Raw genomic sequence first — 17,426 nt, 5'->3', positions numbered from 1 at the left:
TAGTTATCCCGAGATCTAAGTCTCATCGGTACTTATTCCTCAATCATCCACTTGATAACCTTGTCACCTGAGCATTGGTCCTACAGTGGTAAAAATCTCACCTGCCACTCGGGAAGTTGTTGCTTGATTCGCGGCCAATGGTTTTCCCCGTTCTATATAGAAGAGGATGGCTATCATTGTAACAACCGGACATTTGTGTCTGTCTCTCTCTCTCACTCACTCACTATTCTATCTAAAATGATTGGTACTTCTTTCTACATCGTCCCATCCGGACGTTCCTGTTTGCCGCGCCTTAGTAATCCCGAGTTCTTGGTCTGATTGGTACTTATTCCTCGTTCATCCACTTGATACCCTTCTCACCTGAGCATTGGTCCTACAGTGGAAGAGATCTCACCTTCCACTCTGGAATTCGTTGCTTAATTCGCGGCCAATGGTTTTCCCCATTCTATATAGAAGATGACGGCTATTATTGTAACAACCAGACATTTGTGTCTGTCTCACTCTCTCACTCACTCATCTATCTATAAAGATTGGTACTTCTTTCTACATCGTCCCATCCGGACGTTCCTGTTTCCCATGCCTTAGTTATCCCGAGGTCTGGGTCTGATTGGTACTTATTCCTCGTTCAACCATTTGAAACCCTTGTCACTTGAGCATTGGTCCTACAGTGGTAGAGATCTCTCCTTCCACTCGGGGGGTTGTTGCTTGATTTGCGGCCAATGGTTTTCCCTATTCTATATAGAAGAGGATGGCTATTATTGTAACTACCAGACATTTGTGTCTGTCTCTCTGTCACTCACTCACTTATCTATCTATAATGATTGTTACATATTCCTTGTTCAACCACTCGAAACCCTTGTCACCTGAGAATTGGTCCTACAGTGGAAGAGATCTCACCTTCCACTCGGGAATTCGTTGCTTAATTCGCGGCCAATGGTTTTCCCCGATCTATATAGAAGATGACGGCTATTATTGTAACAACCAGACATCTGTGTCTGTCTCTCTCTCTCACTCACTCATCTATCTATAACGATTGGTACTTCTTTCTACATCGTCCCATCCGGACGTTCCTGTTTCCCGTGCCTTAGTTATCCCGAGATCTAAGTCTCATCGGTACTTATTCCTCATTCATCCACTTGATACCCTTGTCACCTGAGCATTGGTCCTACAGTGGTAGAGATCTCACCTGCCACTCGGGAGGTGTCTGCTTGTTTCGCGGCCAATTTTTATCTCTGTTCTATATAGAAGAGGTTGGCTATTAATGTAACAACCAGACATTTGTCTCTCTCTCTCTGTCACTCACTCACTTATCTATCTATAATGATTGTTACATATTCCTTGTTCAACCACTCGAAACCCTTGTCATCTGAGCATTGGTCCTACAGATGTAGAGACCTCACCTGCCACTCGGGAGGCCTTTGCTTGATTCGCGCCCAATGGTTTTCCCCGTTCTATATAGAAGAGGATGGCAAATAATTGCAACAACCAGACATTTGTGTCTGTCTCACTCACTCATTCATCTATCTAATTGTCTTTAATGATTGGTACTTCTTTCCCATTCAACCACTTAAGTTTTTCATAACCTGAGCATTGGTTGTTCAGTGGTAGAATTCTTGCCTGCCACGCGGGAGGCCCGGGTTCGATTCCTGGCCAATGCATTTTCCTCGTTCTACAAAGAAGACAATGACTACATCGTCCCATCCGGACGTTAATGTAACCCGTGTTTTAGTAATCCCGAGATCTAAGTCTCATCGGTACTTATTCCTCGTTCATCCACTTGATACCCTTGTCACCTGAGAATTGGTCCTACAGTGGTAGAGATCTCACCTGCCACTCGGAAGGTTGTTGCTTGATTCGCGGCCAATGGTTCTCCCCGTTCTATATAGAAGAGGATGGCTATCATTGTAACAACCAGACATTTGTGTCTGTCTCTCTCTCTCACTCACTCACTATTCTATCTAAAATGATTGGTACTTCTTTCTACATCGTCCCATCCGGACATTCCTGTTTGCCGCTCCTTAGTAATCCCGAGTTCTTGGTCTGATTGGTACTTATTCCTCGTTCATACACTTGATACCCTTCTCACCTGAGCATTGGTCCTACAGTGGAAGAGATCTCACCTTCCACTCGGGAATTCGTTGCTTAATTCGCGGCCAATGGTTTTCCCCATTCTATATAGAAGATGACGGCTATTATTGTAACAACCAGACATTTGTGTCTGTCTCACTCTCTCACTCACTCATCTATCTATAAAGATTGGTACTTCTTTCTACATCGTCCCATCCGGACATTCCTGTTTGCCGCTCCTTAGTAATCCCGAGTTCTTGGTCTGATTGGTACTTATTCCTCGTTCATACACTTGATACCCTTCTCACCTGAGCATTGGTCCTAAAGTGGAAGAGATCTCACCTTCCACTCGGGAATTCGTTGCTTAATTCGCGGCCAATGGTTTTCCCCGTTCTATATAGAAGAGGATGGCTATTATTTTAAAAACCAGACATTTGTGTCTGTCTCTCTCTCTCACTCACTCATCTATCTATAAAGATTGGTACTTCTTTCTACATCGTCACATCCGGACGTTCCTGTTTCCCGTGCCTTAGTTATCCCGAGGTCTGGGTCTGATTGGTACTTATTCCTCGTTCAACCATTTGAAACCCTTGTCACCTGAGTATTGGTCCTACAGTGGTAGAGATCTCACCTTACACTCGGGAGGCCTTTGCTTGATTCGCGGCCAATGGTTCTCCCCGTTCTATATAGAAGAGGATGGCTATCATTGTAACAACCAGACATTTGTGTCTGTCTCTCTCTCTCACTCACTCACTATTCTATCTAAAATGATTGGTACTTCTTTCTAAATCGTACAATCCGGACGTTCCTGTTTGCCACGCCTTAGTAATCCCGAGTTCTTGGTCTGATTGGTACTTATTCCTCGTTCATCCACTTGATACCCTTCTCACCTGAGCATTGGTCCTACAGTGGAAGAGATCTCACCTTCCACTCGGGAATTCGTTGCTTAATTCGCGGCCAATGGTTTTCCCCATTCTATATAGAAGATGACGGCAATTATTGTAACAACCAGACATTTGTGTCTGTCTCACTCTCTCACTCACTCATCTATCTATAAAGATTGGTACTTCTTTCTACATCGTCCCATCCGGACGTTCCTGTTTCCTGTGCCTTTGTTATCCCGAGATCTAAGTCTCATCGGTACTTATTCGTCATTCATCCACTTGATACCCTTGTCACCTGAGCATTGGTCCTACAGTGGTAGAGATCTCACCTGCCACTCGGGAGGTGTCTGCTTGATTCGCGGCCAATTTTTTTCTCCGTTCTATATAGAAGAGGTTGGCTATTAATGTAACAACCAGACATTTGTCTCTCTCTCTCTGTCACTCACTCACTTATCTATCTATAATGATTGTTACATATTCCTTGTTCAACCACTCGAAACCCTTGTCACCTGAGCATTGGTCCTACAGATGTAGAGACCTCACCTGCCACTCGGGAGGCCTTTGCTTGATTCGCGCCCAATGGTTTTCCCCGTTCTATATAGAAGAGGATGGCAAATAATTGCAACAACCAGACATCTGTGTCTGTCTCACTCACTCATTCATCTATCTAATTGTCTTTAATGATTGGTACTTCTTTCCCATTCAACCACTTAAGTTTTTCATAACCTGAGCATTGGTTGTTCAGTGGTAGAATTCTCGCCTGCCACGCGGGAGGCCCGGGTTCGATTCCTGGCCAATGCATTTTCCTCGTTCTACAAAGAAGACAATGACTACATCGTCCCATCCGGACGTTACTGTAACCCGTGTTTTAGTAATCCCGAGATCTAAGTCTCATCGGTACTTATTCCTCGTTCATCCACTTGATACCCTTGTCACCTGAGAATTGGTCCTACAGTGGTAGAGATCTCACCTGCCACTCGGGAGGTTGTTGCTTGATTCGCGGCCAATGGTTCTCCCCGTTCTATATAGAAGAGGATGGCTATCATTGTAACAACCAGACATTTGTGTCTGTCTCTTTCTCTCACTCACTCACTATTCTATCTAAAATGATTGGTACTTCTTTCTACATCGTCCCATCCGGACATTCCTGTTTGCCGCTCCTTAGTAATCCCGAGTTCTTGGTCTGATTGGTACTTATTCCTCGTTCATACACTTGATACCCTTCTCACCTGAGCATTGGTCCTACAGTGGAAGAGATCTCACCTTCCACTCGGGAATTCGTTGCTTAATTCGCGGCCAATGGTTTTCCCCATTCTATATAGAAGATGACGGCAATTATTGTAACAACCAGACATTTGTGTCTGTCTCTCTCTCTCACTAACTCACTCATCTATCTATAATGATTGGTACTTCTTTCTAAATCGTCCCATCCGGACGTTCCTGATACCCGCGCCTTAGTAATCCTGAGGTCTGGGTCTGATTGGTATTTTTCCTCCTTCAGCCGGTTCAAACACTTGTCACCTGAGCATTGGTCCTACAGTGGTAGAGATCTCACCTGTCACTCGGTAGGTGTCTGCTTGATTCGCGGCCAATTTTTTTTTCCGTTCTATATAGAAGAGGATGGCTATTATTTTAAAAACCAGACATTTGTGTCTGTCTCTCTCTCTCACTCACTCATCTATCTATAAAGATTGGTACTTCTTTCTACATCGTCACATCCGGACGTTCCTGTTTCCCGTGCCTTAGTTATCCCGAGGTCTGGGTCTGATTGGTACTTATTCCTCGTTCAACCATTTGAAACCCTTGTCACCTGAGCATTGGTCCTACAGTGGTAGAGATCTCACCTGCCACTCGGGAGGTGTCTGCTTGATTCGTGGCCAATGGTTTTCCCCGTTCTATATAGAAGAGGATGGCTATTATTTTAAAAACCAGACATTTGTGTCTGTCTCTCTCTCTCACTCACTCATCTATCTATAAAGATTGGTACTTCTTTCTATATCGTCCCATCCGGACGTTCCTGTTTCCCGTGCCTTAGTTATCCCGAGATCTAAGTCTCATCGGTACTTATTCCTCAATCATCCACTTGATAACCTTGTCACCTGAGCATTGGTCCTACAGTGGTAAAAATCTCACCTGCCACTCGGGGGGTTGTTGCTTGATTCGCGGCCAATGGTTTTCCCCGTTCTATATAGAAGAGGATGGCTATCATTGTAACAACCGGACATTTGTGTCTGTCTCTCTCTCTCACTCACTCACTATTCTATCTAAAATGATTGGTACTTCTTTCTACATCGTCCCATCCGGACGTTCCTGTTTGAAGCGCCTTAGTAATCCCGAGTTCTTGGTCTGATTGGTACTTATTCCTCGTTCATCCACTTGATACCCTTCTCACCTGAGCATTGGTCCTACAGTGGAAGATATCTCACCTTCCACTCTGGAATTCGTTGCTTAATTCGCGGCCAATGGTTTTCCCCATTCTATATAGAAGATGACGGCTATTATTGTAACAACCAGACATTTGTGTCTGTCTCACTCTCTCACTCACTCATCTATCTATAAAGACTGGTACTTCTTTCTACATCGTCCCATCCGGACGTTCCTGTTTCCCATGCCTTAGTTATCCCGAGGTCTGGGTCTGATTGGTACTTATTCCTCGTTCAACCATTTGAAACCCTTGTCACTTGAGCATTGGTCCTACAGTGGTAGAGATCTCTCCTTCCACTCGGGGGGTTGTTGCTTGATTTGCGGCCAATGGTTTTCCCTATTCTATATAGAAGAGGATGGCTATTATTGTAACTACCAGACATTTGTGTCTGTCTCTCTCTCTCACTCACTCACTCATCTATCAATAATGATTGGTACTTCTTTCTACATAGTCCCATCCGGACGTTCCTGTTTCCCGTGCCTTAGTTATTCCGAGATTTAAGTCTCATCGGTACTTAATCCTCATTCATCCACTTGATACCCTTGTCACCTGAGCATTGGTCCTACAGTGGTAGAGATCTCACCTGCCACTCGGGAGGTGTCTGCTTGATTCGCGGCCAATTTTTCTCTCCGTTCTATATAGAAGAGGTTGGCTATTAATGTAACAACCAGACATTTGTCTCTCTCTCTCTGTCACTCACTCACTTATCTATCTATAATGATTGTTACATATTCCTTGTTCAACCACTCGAAACCCTTGTCACCTGAGAATTGGTCCTACAGTGGAAGAGATCTCACCTTCCACTCGGGAATTCGTTGCTTAATTCGCGGCCAATGGTTTTCCCCGTTCTATATAGAAGATGATGGCTATTATTGTAACAACCAGACATCTGTGTCTGTCTCTCTCTCTCACTCACTCATCTATCTATAACGATTGGTACTTCTTTCTACATCGTCCCATCCGGACGTTCCTGTTTCCCGTGCCTTAGTTATCCCGAGATCTAAGTCTCATCGGTACTTATTCCTCATTCATCCACTTGATACCCTTGTCACCTGAGCATTGGTCCTACAGTGGTAGAGATCTCACCTGCCACTCGGGAGGTGTCTGCTTGATTCGCGGCCAATTTTTTTCTCTGTTCTATATAGAAGAGGTTGGCTATTAATGTAACAACCAGACATTTGTCTCTCTCTCTCTGTCACTCACTCACTTATCTATCTATAATGATTGTTACATATTCCTTGTTCAACCACTCGAAACCCTTGTCACCTGAGCATTGGTCCTACAGATGTAGAGACCTCACCTGCCACTCGGGAGGCCTTTGCTTGATTCGCGCCCAATGGTTTTCCCCGTTCTATATAGAAGAGGATGGCAAATAATTGCAAAAACCAGACATTTGTGTCTGTCTCACTCACTCATTCATCTATCTAATTGTCTTTAATGATTGGTACTTCTTTCCCATTCAACCACTTAAGATTTTCATAACCTGAGCATTGGTTGTTCAGTGGTAGAATTCTCGCCTGCCACGCGGGAGGCCCGGTTTCGATTCCTGGCCAATGCATTTACCTCGTTCTACAAAGAAGACAATGACTACATCGTCCCATCCGGACGTTACTGTAACCCGTGTTTTAGTAATCCCGAGATCTAAGTCTCATCGGTACTTATTCCTCGTTCATCCACTTGATACCCTTGTCACCTGAGAATTGGTCCTACAGTGGTGGAGATCTCACCTGCCACTCGGGAGGTTGTTGCTTGATTCGCGGCCAATGGTTTTCCCCGTTCTATATAGAAGAGGATGGCTATTATTTTAAAAACCAGACATTTGTGTCTGTCTCTCTCTCTCACTCACTCATCTATCTATAAAGATTGGTACTTCTTTCTATATCGTCCCATCCGGACGTTCCTGTTTCCCGTGCCTTAGTTATCCCGAGATCTAAGTCTCATCGGTACTTATTCCTCAATCATCCACTTGATAACCTTGTCACCTGAGCATTGGTCCTACAGTGGTAAAAATCTCACCTGCCACTCGGGAGGTTGTTGCTTGATTCGCGGCCAATGGTTTTCCCCGTTCTATATAGAAGAGGATGGCTATCATTGTAACAACCGGACATTTGTGTCTGTCTCTCTCTCTCACTCACTCACTATTCTATCTAAAATGATTGGTACTTCTTTCTACATCGTCCCATCCGGACGTTCCTGTTTGCCGCGCCTTAGTAATCCCGAGTTCTTGGTCTGATTGGTACTTATTCCTCGTTCATCCACTTGATACCCTTCTCACCTGAGCATTGGTCCTACAGTGGAAGATATCTCACCTTCCACTCTGGAATTCGTTGCTTAATTCGCGGCCAATGGTTTTCCCCATTCTATATAGAAGATGACGGCTATTATTGTAACAACCAGACATTTGTGTCTGTCTCACTCTCTCACTCACTCATCTATCTATAAAGATTGGTACTTCTTTCTACATCGTCCCATCCGGACGTTCCTGTTTCCCATGCCTTAGTTATCCCGAGGTCTGGGTCTGATTGGTACTTATTCCTCGTTCAACCATTTGAAACCCTTGTCACTTGAGCATTGGTCCTACAGTGGTAGAGATCTCTCCTTCCACTCGGGGGGTTGTTGCTTGATTTGCGGCCAATGGTTTTCCCTATTCTATATAGAAGAGGATGGCTATTATTGTAACTACCAGACATTTGTGTCTGTCTCTCTCTCTCACTCACTCACTCATCTATCAATAATGATTGGTACTTCTTTCTACATAGTCCCATCCGGACGTTCCTGTTTCCCGTGCCTTAGTTATTCCGAGATCTAAGTCTCATCGGTACTTAATCCTCATTAATCCACTTGATACCCTTGTCACCTGAGCATTGGTCCTACAGTGGTAGAGATCTCACCTGCCACTCGGGAGGTGTCTGCTTGATTCGCGGCCAATTTTTCTCTCCGTTCTATATAGAAGAGGTTGGCTATTAATGTAACAACCAGACATTTGTCTCTCTCTCTCTGTCACTCACTCACTTATCTATCTATAATGATTGTTACATATTCCTTGTTCAACCACTCGAAACCCTTGTCACCTGAGAATTGGTCCTACAGTGGAAGAGATCTCACCTTCCACTCGGGAATTCGTTGCTTAATTCGCGGCCAATGGTTTTCCCCGTTCTATATAGAAGATGACGGCTATTATTGTAACAACCAGACATCTGTGTCTGTCTCTCTCTCTCACTCACTCATCTATCTATAACGATTGGTACTTCTTTCTACATCGTCCCATCCGGACGTTCCTGTTTCCCGTGCCTTAGTTATCCCGAGATCTAAGTCTCATCGGTACTTATTCCTCATTCATCCACTTGATACCCTTGTCACCTGAGCATTGGTCCTACAGTGGTAGAGATCTCACCTGCCACTTCGGGGGTGTCTGCTTGATTCGCGGCCAATTTTTTTCTCTGTTCTATATAGAAGAGGTTGGCTATTAATGTAACAACCAGACATTTGTCTCTCTCTCTCTGTCACTCACTCACTTATCTATCTATAATGATTGTTACATATTCCTTGTTCAACCACTCGAAACCCTTGTCACCTGAGCATTGGTCCTACAGATGTAGAGACCTCACCTGCCACTCGGGAGGCCTTTGCTTGATTCGCGCCCAATGGTTTTCCCCGTTCTATATAGAAGAGGATGGCAAATAATTGCAACAACCAGACATTTGTGTCTGTCTCACTCACTCATTCATCTATCTAATTGTCTTTAATGATTGGTACTTCTTTCCTATTCAACCACTTAAGTTTTTCATAACCTGAGCATTGGTTGTTCAGTGGTAGAATTCTCGCCTGCCAAGCGGGAGGCCAGGGTTCGATTCCTGGCCAATGCATTTTCCTCGTTCTACAAAGAAGACAATGACTACATCGTCCCATCCGGACGTTACTGTAACCCGTGTTTTAGTAATCCCGAGATCTAAGTCTCATCGGTACTTATTCCTCGTTCATCCACTTGATACCCTTGTCACCTGAGAATTGGTCCTACACTGGTAGAGATCTCAGCTTACACTCGGGAGGCCTTTGCTTGATTCGCGGCCAATGGTACTCCCCGTTCTACATTGAAGAGGATGGCTATCATTGTAACAACCAGACATTTGTGTCTGTCTCTCTCTCTCACTCACTCACTATTCTATCTAAAATGATTGGTACTTCTTTCTACATCGTACAATCCGGACGTTCCTGTTTGCCGCGCCTTAGTAATCCCGAGTTCTTGGTCTGATTGGTACTTATTCCTCGTTCATCCACTTGATACCCTTCTCACCTGAGCATTGGTCCTACAGTGGAAGATATCTCACCTTCCACTCGGGAATTCGTTGCTTAATTCGCGGCCAATGGTTTTCCCCATTCTATATAGAAGATGACGGCAATTATTGTAACAACCAGACATTTGTGTCTGTCTCACTCTCTCACTCACTCATCTATCTATAAAGATTGGTACTTCTTTCTACATCGTCCCATCCGGACATTCCTGTTTGCTGCTCCTTAGTAATCCCGAGTTCTTGGTCTGATTGGTACTTATTCCTCGTTCATACACTTGATACCCTTCTCACCTGAGCATTGGTCCTACAGTGGAAGAGATCTCACCTTCCACTCGGGAATTCGTTGCTTAATTCGCAGCCAATGGTTTTCCCCATTCTATATAGAAGATGACGGCTATTATTGTAACAACCAGACATTTGTGTCTGTCTCTCTCTCTCACTAACTCACTCATCTATCTATAATGATTGGTACTTCTTTCTACTTCGTCCCATCCGGACGTTCCTGATACCCGCGCCTTAGTAATCCTGAGGTCTGGGTCTGATTGGTACTTATTCCTCGTTCATCCACTTGATACCCTTCTCACCTGAGCATTGGTCCTACAGTGGAAGAGATCTCACCTTCCACTCGGGAATTCGTTGCTTAATTCGCGGCCAATGGTTTTCCCCATTCTATATAGAAGATGACGGCAATTATTGTAACAACCAGACATTTGTGTCTGTCTCACTCTCTCACTCACTCATCTATCTATAAAGATTGGTACTTCTTTCTACATCGTCCCATCCGGACGTTCCTGTTTCCTGTGCCTTAGTTATCCCGAGATCTAAGTCTCATCGGTACTTATTCCTCATTCATCCACTTGATACCCTTGTCACCTGAGCATTGGTCCTACAGTGGTAGAGATCTCACCTGCCACTCGGGAGGTGTCTGCTTGATTCGCGGCCAATGGTTTTCCCCGTTCTATATAGAAGAGGATGGCTATTATTTTAAAAACCAGACATTTGTGTCTGTCTCTCTCTCTCACTCACTCATCTATCTATAAAGATTGGTACTTCTTTCTATATCGTCCCATCCGGACGTTCCTGTTTCCCGTGCCTTAGTTATCCCGAGATCTAAGTCTCATCGGTACTTATTCCTCAATCATCCACTTGATAACCTTGTCACCTGAGCATTGGTCCTACAGTGGTAAAAATCTCACCTGCCACTCGGGAGGTTGTTGCTTGATTCGCGGCCAATGGTTTTCCCCGTTCTATATAGAAGAGGATGGCTATCATTGTAACAACCGGACATTTGTGTCTGTCTCTCTCTCTCACTCACTCACTATTCTATCTAAAATGATTGGTACTTCTTTCTACATCGTCCCATCCGGACGTTCCTGTTTGCCGCGCCTTAGTAATCCCGAGTTCTTGGTCTGATTGGTACTTATTCCTCGTTCATCCACTTGATACCCTTCTCACCTGAGCATTGGTCCTACAGTGGAAGAGATCTCACCTTCCACTCTGGAATTCGTTGCTTAATTCGCGGCCAATGGTTTTCCCCATTCTATATAGAAGATGACGGCTATTATTGTAACAACCAGACAATTGTGTCTGTCTCACTCTCTCACTCACTCATCTATCTATAAAGATTGGTACTTCTTTCTACATCGTCCCATCCGGACGTTCCTGTTTCCCATGCCTTAGTTATCCCGAGGTCTGGGTCTGATTGGTACTTATTCCTCGTTCAACCATTTGAAACCCTTGTCACTTGAGCATTGGTCCTACAGTGGTAGAGATCTCTCCTTCCACTCGGGGGGTTGTTGCTTGATTTGCGGCCAATGGTTTTCCCTATTCTATATAGAAGAGGATGGCTATTATTGTAACAACCAGACAATTGTGTCTGTCTCACTCTCTCACTCACTCATCTATCTATAAAGATTGGTACTTCTTTCTACATAGTCCCATCCGGACGTTCCTGTTTCCCGTGCCTTAGTTATCCCGAGATCTAAGTCTCATCGGTACTTAATCCTCATTCATCCACTTGATACCCTTGTCACCTGAGCATTGGTCCTACAGTGGTAGAGATCTCACCTGCCACTCGGGAGGTGTCTGCTTGATTCGCGGCCAATTTTTCTCTCCGTTCTATATAGAAGAGGTTGGCTATTAATGTAACAACCAGACATTTGTCTCTCTCTCTCTGTCACTCACTCACTTATCTATCTATAATGATTGTTACATATTCCTTGTTCAACCACTCGAAACCCTTGTCACCTGAGAATTGGTCCTACAGTGGAAGAGATCTCACCTTCCACTCGGGAATTCGTTGCTTAATTCGCGGCCAATGGTTTTCCCCGATCTATATAGAAGATGACGGCTATTATTGTAACAACCAGACATCTGTGTCTGTCTCTCTCTCTCACTCACTCATCTATCTATAACGATTGGTACTTCTTTCTACATCGTCCCATCCGGACGTTCCTGTTTCCCGTGCCTTAGTTATCCCGAGATCTAAGTCTCATCGGTACTTATTCCTCATTCATCCACTTGATACCCTTGTCACCTGAGCATTGGTCCTACAGTGGTAGAGATCTCACCTGCCACTCGGGAGGTGTCTGCTTGATTCGCGGCCAATTTTTTTCTGCGTTCCATATAGAAGAGGTTGGCTATCAATGTAACAACCAGACATTTGTCTCTCTCTCTCTGTCACTCACTCACTTATCTATATATAATGATTGTTACATATTCCTTGTTCAACCATTCGAAACCCTTGTCACCTGAGCATTGGTCCTACAGATGTAGAGACCTCACCTGCCACTCGGTAGGCCTTTGCTTGATTCGCGCCCAGTGGATTTCCCCGTTCTATATAGAAGAGGATGGCAAATAATTGCAACAACCAGACATTTGTGTCTGTCTCACTCACTCATTCATCTATCCAATTATCTTTAATGATTGGTACTTCTTTCCCATTCAACCACTTAAGATTTTCATAACCTGAGCATTGGTTGTTCAGTGGTAGAATTCTCGCCTGCCACGCGGGAGGCCCGGTTTCGATTCCTGGCCAATGCATTTTCCTCGTTCTACAAAGAAGACAATGACTACATCGTCCCATCCGGACGTTACTGTAACCCGTGTTTTAGTAATCCCGAGATCTAAGTCTCATCGGTACTTATTCCTCGTTCATCCACTTGATACCCTTGTCACCTGAGAATTGGTCCTACAGTGGTGGAGATCTCACCTGCCACTCGGGAGGTTGTTGCTTGATTCGCGGCCAATGGTTATCCCCGTTCTATATAGAAGAGGATGGCTATTATTTTAAAAACCAGACATTTGTGTCTGTCTCTCTCTCTCACTCACTCATCTATCTATAAAGATTGGTACTTCTTTCTATATCGTCCCATCCGGACGTTCCTGTTTCCCGTGCCTTAGTTATCCCGAGATCTAAGTCTCATCGGTACTTATTCCTCAATCATCCACTTGATAACCTTGTCACCTGAGCATTGGTCCTACAGTGGTAAAAATCTCACCTGCCACTCGGGAGGTTGTTGCTTGATTCGCGGCCAATGGTTTTCCCCGTTCTATATAGAAGAGGATGGCTATCATTGTAACAACCGGACATTTGTGTCTGTCTCTCTCTCTCACTCACTCACTATTCTATCTAAAATGATTGGTACTTCTTTCTACATCGTCCCATCCGGACGTTCCTGTTTGCCGCGCCTTAGTAATCCCGAGTTCTTGGTCTGATTGGTACTTATTCCTCGTTCATCCACTTGATACCCTTCTCACCTGAGCATTGGTCCTACAGTGGAAGAGATCTCACCTTCCACTCTGGAATTCGTTGCTTAATTCGCGGCCAATGGTTTTCCCCATTCTATATAGAAGATGACGGCTATTATTGTAACAACCAGACAATTGTGTCTGTCTCACTCTCTCACTCACTCATCTATCTATAAAGATTGGTACTTCTTTCTACATCGTCCCATCCGGACGTTCCTGTTTCCCATGCCTTAGTTATCCCGAGGTCTGGGTCTGATTGGTACTTATTCCTCGTTCAACCATTTGAAACCCTTGTCACTTGAGCATTGGTCCTACAGTGGTAGAGATCTCTCCTTCCACTCGGGGGGTTGTTGCTTGATTTGCGGCCAATGGTTTTCCCTATTCTATATAGAAGAGGATGGCTATTATTGTAACTACCAGACATTTGTGTCTGTCTCTCTCTCTCACTCACTCACTCTTCTATCAATAATGATTGGTACTTCTTTCTACATAGTCCCATCCGGACGTTCCTGTTTCCCGTGCCTTAGTTATCCCGAGATCTAAGTCTCATCGGTACTTAATCCTCATTCATCCACTTGATACCCTTGTCACCTGAGCATTGGTCCTACAGTGGTAGAGATCTCACCTGCCACTCGGGAGGTGTCTGCTTGATTCGCGGCCAATTTTTCTCTCTGTTCTATATAGAAGAGGTTGGCTATTAATGTAACAACCAGACATTTGTCTCTCTCTCTCTGTCACTCACTCACTTATCTATCTATAATGATTGTTACATATTCCTTGTTCAACCACTCGAAACCCTTGTCACCTGAGAATTGGTCCTACAGTGGAAGAGATCTCACCTTCCACTCGGGAATTCGTTGCTTAATTCGCGGCCAATGGTTTTCCCCGATCTATATAGAAGATGACGGCTATTATTGTAACAACCAGACATTTGTGTCTGTCTCACTCACTCATTCATCTATCTAATTGTCTTTAATGATTGGTACTTCTTTCCCATTCAACCACTTAAGTTTTTCATAACCTGAGCATTGGTTGTTCAGTGGTAGAATTCTTGCCTGCCACGCGGGAGGCCCGGGTTCGATTCCTGGCCAATGCATTTTCCTCGTTCTACAAAGAAGACAATGACTACATCGTCCCATCCGGACGTTAATGTAACCCGTGTTTTAGTAATCCCGAGATCTAAGTCTCATCGGTACTTATTCCTCGTTCATCCACTTGATACCCTTGTCACCTGAGAATTGGTCCTACAGTGGTAGAGATCTCACCTGCCACTCGGAAGGTTGTTGCTTGATTCGCGGCCAATGGTTCTCCCCGTTCTATATAGAAGAGGATGGCTATCATTGTAACAACCAGACATTTGTGTCTGTCTCTCTCTCTCACTCACTCACTATTCTATCTAAAATGATTGGTACTTCTTTCTACATCGTCCCATCCGGACATTCCTGTTTGCCGCTCCTTAGTAATCCCGAGTTCTTGGTCTGATTGGTACTTATTCCTCGTTCATACACTTGATACCCTTCTCACCTGAGCATTGGTCCTACAGTGGAAGAGATCTCACCTTCCACTCGGGAATTCGTTGCTTAATTCGCGGCCAATGGTTTTCCCCATTCTATATAGAAGATGACGGCTATTATTGTAACAACCAGACATTTGTGTCTGTCTCACTCTCTCACTCACTCATCTATCTATAAAGATTGGTACTTCTTTCTACATTGTCCCATCCGGACATTCCTGTTTGCCGCTCCTTAGTAATCCCGAGTTCTTGGTCTGATTGGTACTTATTCCTCGTTCATACACTTGATACCCTTCTCACCTGAGCATTGGTCCTAAAGTGGAAGAGATCTCACCTTCCACTCGGGAATTCGTTGCTTAATTCGCGGCCAATGGTTTTCCCCGTTCTATATAGAAGAGGATGGCTATTATTTTAAAAACCAGACATTTGTGTCTGTCTCTCTCTCTCACTCACTCATCTATCTATAAAGATTGGTACTTCTTTCTACATCGTCACATCCGGACGTTCCTGTTTCCCGTGCCTTAGTTATCCCGAGGTCTGGGTCTGATTGGTACTTATTCCTCGTTCAACCATTTGAAACCCTTGTCACCTGAGCATTGGTCCTACAGTGGTAGAGATCTCACCTTACACTCGGGAGGCCTTTGCTTGATTCGCGGCCAATGGTTCTCCCCGTTCTATATAGAAGAGGATGGCTATCATTGTAACAACCAGACATTTGTGTCTGTCTCTCTCTCTCACTCACTCACTATTCTATCTAAAATGATTGGTACTTCTTTCTAAATCGTACAATCCGGACGTTCCTGTTTGCCACGCCTTAATAATCCCGAGTTCTTGGTCTGATTGGTACTTATTCCTCGTTCATCCACTTGATACCCTTCTCACCTGAGCATTGGTCCTACAGTGGAAGAGATCTCACCTTCCACTCGGGAATTCGTTGCTTAATTCGCGGCCAATGGTTTTCCCCATTCTATATAGAAGATGACGGCAATTATTGTAACAACCAGACATTTGTGTCTGTCTCACTCTCTCACTCACTCATCTATCTATAAAGATTGGTACTTCTTTCTACATCGTCCCATCCGGACGTTCCTGTTTCCTGTGCCTTTGTTATCCCGAGATCTAAGTCTCATCGGTACTTATTCGTCATTCATCCACTTGATACCCTTGTCACCTGAGCATTGGTCCTACAGTGGTAGAGATCTCACCTGCCACTCGGGAGGTGTCTGCTTGATTCGCGGCCAATTTTTTTCTCTGTTCTATATAGAAGAGGTTGGCTATTAATGTAACAACCAGACATTTGTCTCTCTCTCTCTGTCACTCACTCACTTATCTATCTATAATGATTGTTACATATTCCTTGTTCAACCACTCGAAACCCTTGTCACCTGAGCATTGGTCCTACAGATGTAGAGACCTCACCTGCCACTCGGGAGGCCTTTGCTTGATTCGCGCCCAATGGTTTTCCCCGTTCTATATAGAAGAGGATGGCAAATAATTGCAACAACCAGACATCTGTGTCTGTCTCACTCACTCATTCATCTATCTAATTGTCTTTAATGATTGGTACTTCTTTCCCATTCAACCACTTAAGTTTTTCATAACCTGAGCATTGGTTGTTCAGTGGTAGAATTCTCGCCTGCCACGCGGGAGGCCCGGGTTCGATTCCTGGCCAATGCATTTTCCTCGTTCTACAAAGAAGACAATGACTACATCGTCCCATCCGGACGTTACTGTAACCCGTGTTTTAGTAATCCCGAGATCTAAGTCTCATCGGTACTTATTCCTCGTTCATCCACTTGATACCCTTGTCACCTGAGCATTGGTCCTACAGTGGTAGAGATCTCACCTGCCACTCGGGAGGTGTCTGCTTGATTCGCGGCCAATTTTTTTCTCTGTTCTATATAGAAGAGGTTGGCTATTAATGTAACAACCAGACATTTGTCTCTCTCTCTCTGTCACTCACTCACTTATCTATCTATAATGATTGTTACATATTCCTTGTTCAACCACTCGAAACCCTTGTCACCTGAGCATTGGTCCTACAGATGTAGAGACCTCACCTGCCACTCGGGAGGCCTTTGCTTGATTCGCGCCCAATGGTTTTCCCCGTTCTATATAGAAGAGGATGGCAAATAATTGCAACAACCAGACATTTGTGTCTGTCTCACTCACTCATTCATCTATCTAATTGTCTTTAATGATTGGTACTTCTTTCCCATTCAACCACTTAAGTTTTTCATAACCTGAGCATTGGTTGTTCAGTGGTAGAATTCTTGCCTGCCACGCGGGAGGCCCGGGTTCGATTCCTGGCCAATGCATTTTCCTCGTTCTACAAAGAAGACAATGACTACATCGTCCCATCCGGACGTTAATGTAACCCGTGTTTTAGTAATCCCGAGTTCTTGGTCTGATTGGTACTTATTCCTCGTTCATCCACTTGATACCCTTCTCACCTGAGCATTGGTCCTACAGTGGAAGAGATCTCACCTTCCACT

At 44.4% G+C, this 17,426-nt stretch overlaps 8 non-coding genes across 8 annotated transcripts; all 8 read left to right on the top strand.

The window, feature by feature from the left end:
- Positions 1-1,587: 1,587 nt before the first annotated feature.
- trnag-gcc (transfer RNA glycine (anticodon GCC)) lies at positions 1,588-1,658 on the top strand. The gene has a single exon. It is a non-coding gene; the product is annotated as a tRNA-Gly (tRNA).
- Positions 1,659-3,681: 2,023 nt separating this feature from the next.
- Positions 3,682-3,752, top strand: trnag-gcc (transfer RNA glycine (anticodon GCC)). Its single transcript has one exon. It is a non-coding gene; the product is annotated as a tRNA-Gly (tRNA).
- Positions 3,753-6,863: 3,111 nt separating this feature from the next.
- trnag-gcc (transfer RNA glycine (anticodon GCC)) lies at positions 6,864-6,934 on the top strand. Its single transcript has one exon. It is a non-coding gene; the product is annotated as a tRNA-Gly (tRNA).
- Positions 6,935-9,171: 2,237 nt separating this feature from the next.
- Positions 9,172-9,242, top strand: trnag-gcc (transfer RNA glycine (anticodon GCC)). The gene has a single exon. It is a non-coding gene; the product is annotated as a tRNA-Gly (tRNA).
- Positions 9,243-12,639: 3,397 nt separating this feature from the next.
- On the top strand, positions 12,640-12,710 carry trnag-gcc (transfer RNA glycine (anticodon GCC)). The gene has a single exon. It is a non-coding gene; the product is annotated as a tRNA-Gly (tRNA).
- A 1,733-nt stretch (positions 12,711-14,443) lies between these two features.
- On the top strand, positions 14,444-14,514 carry trnag-gcc (transfer RNA glycine (anticodon GCC)). Its single transcript has one exon. It is a non-coding gene; the product is annotated as a tRNA-Gly (tRNA).
- Positions 14,515-16,537: 2,023 nt separating this feature from the next.
- Positions 16,538-16,608, top strand: trnag-gcc (transfer RNA glycine (anticodon GCC)). The gene has a single exon. It is a non-coding gene; the product is annotated as a tRNA-Gly (tRNA).
- Positions 16,609-17,178: 570 nt separating this feature from the next.
- On the top strand, positions 17,179-17,249 carry trnag-gcc (transfer RNA glycine (anticodon GCC)). Its single transcript has one exon. It is a non-coding gene; the product is annotated as a tRNA-Gly (tRNA).
- The last annotated feature ends 177 nt before the right edge of the window (positions 17,250-17,426 follow it).

The sequence above is a fragment of the Amia ocellicauda genome, chromosome 23, assembly GCF_036373705.1.
Source record: "Amia ocellicauda isolate fAmiCal2 chromosome 23, fAmiCal2.hap1, whole genome shotgun sequence".
Lineage (NCBI taxonomy): Eukaryota > Metazoa > Chordata > Actinopteri > Amiiformes > Amiidae > Amia > Amia ocellicauda.
Note: the sequence above shows the minus strand (reverse complement) of the source record. Positions and strands in the feature narration are given on the sequence as shown.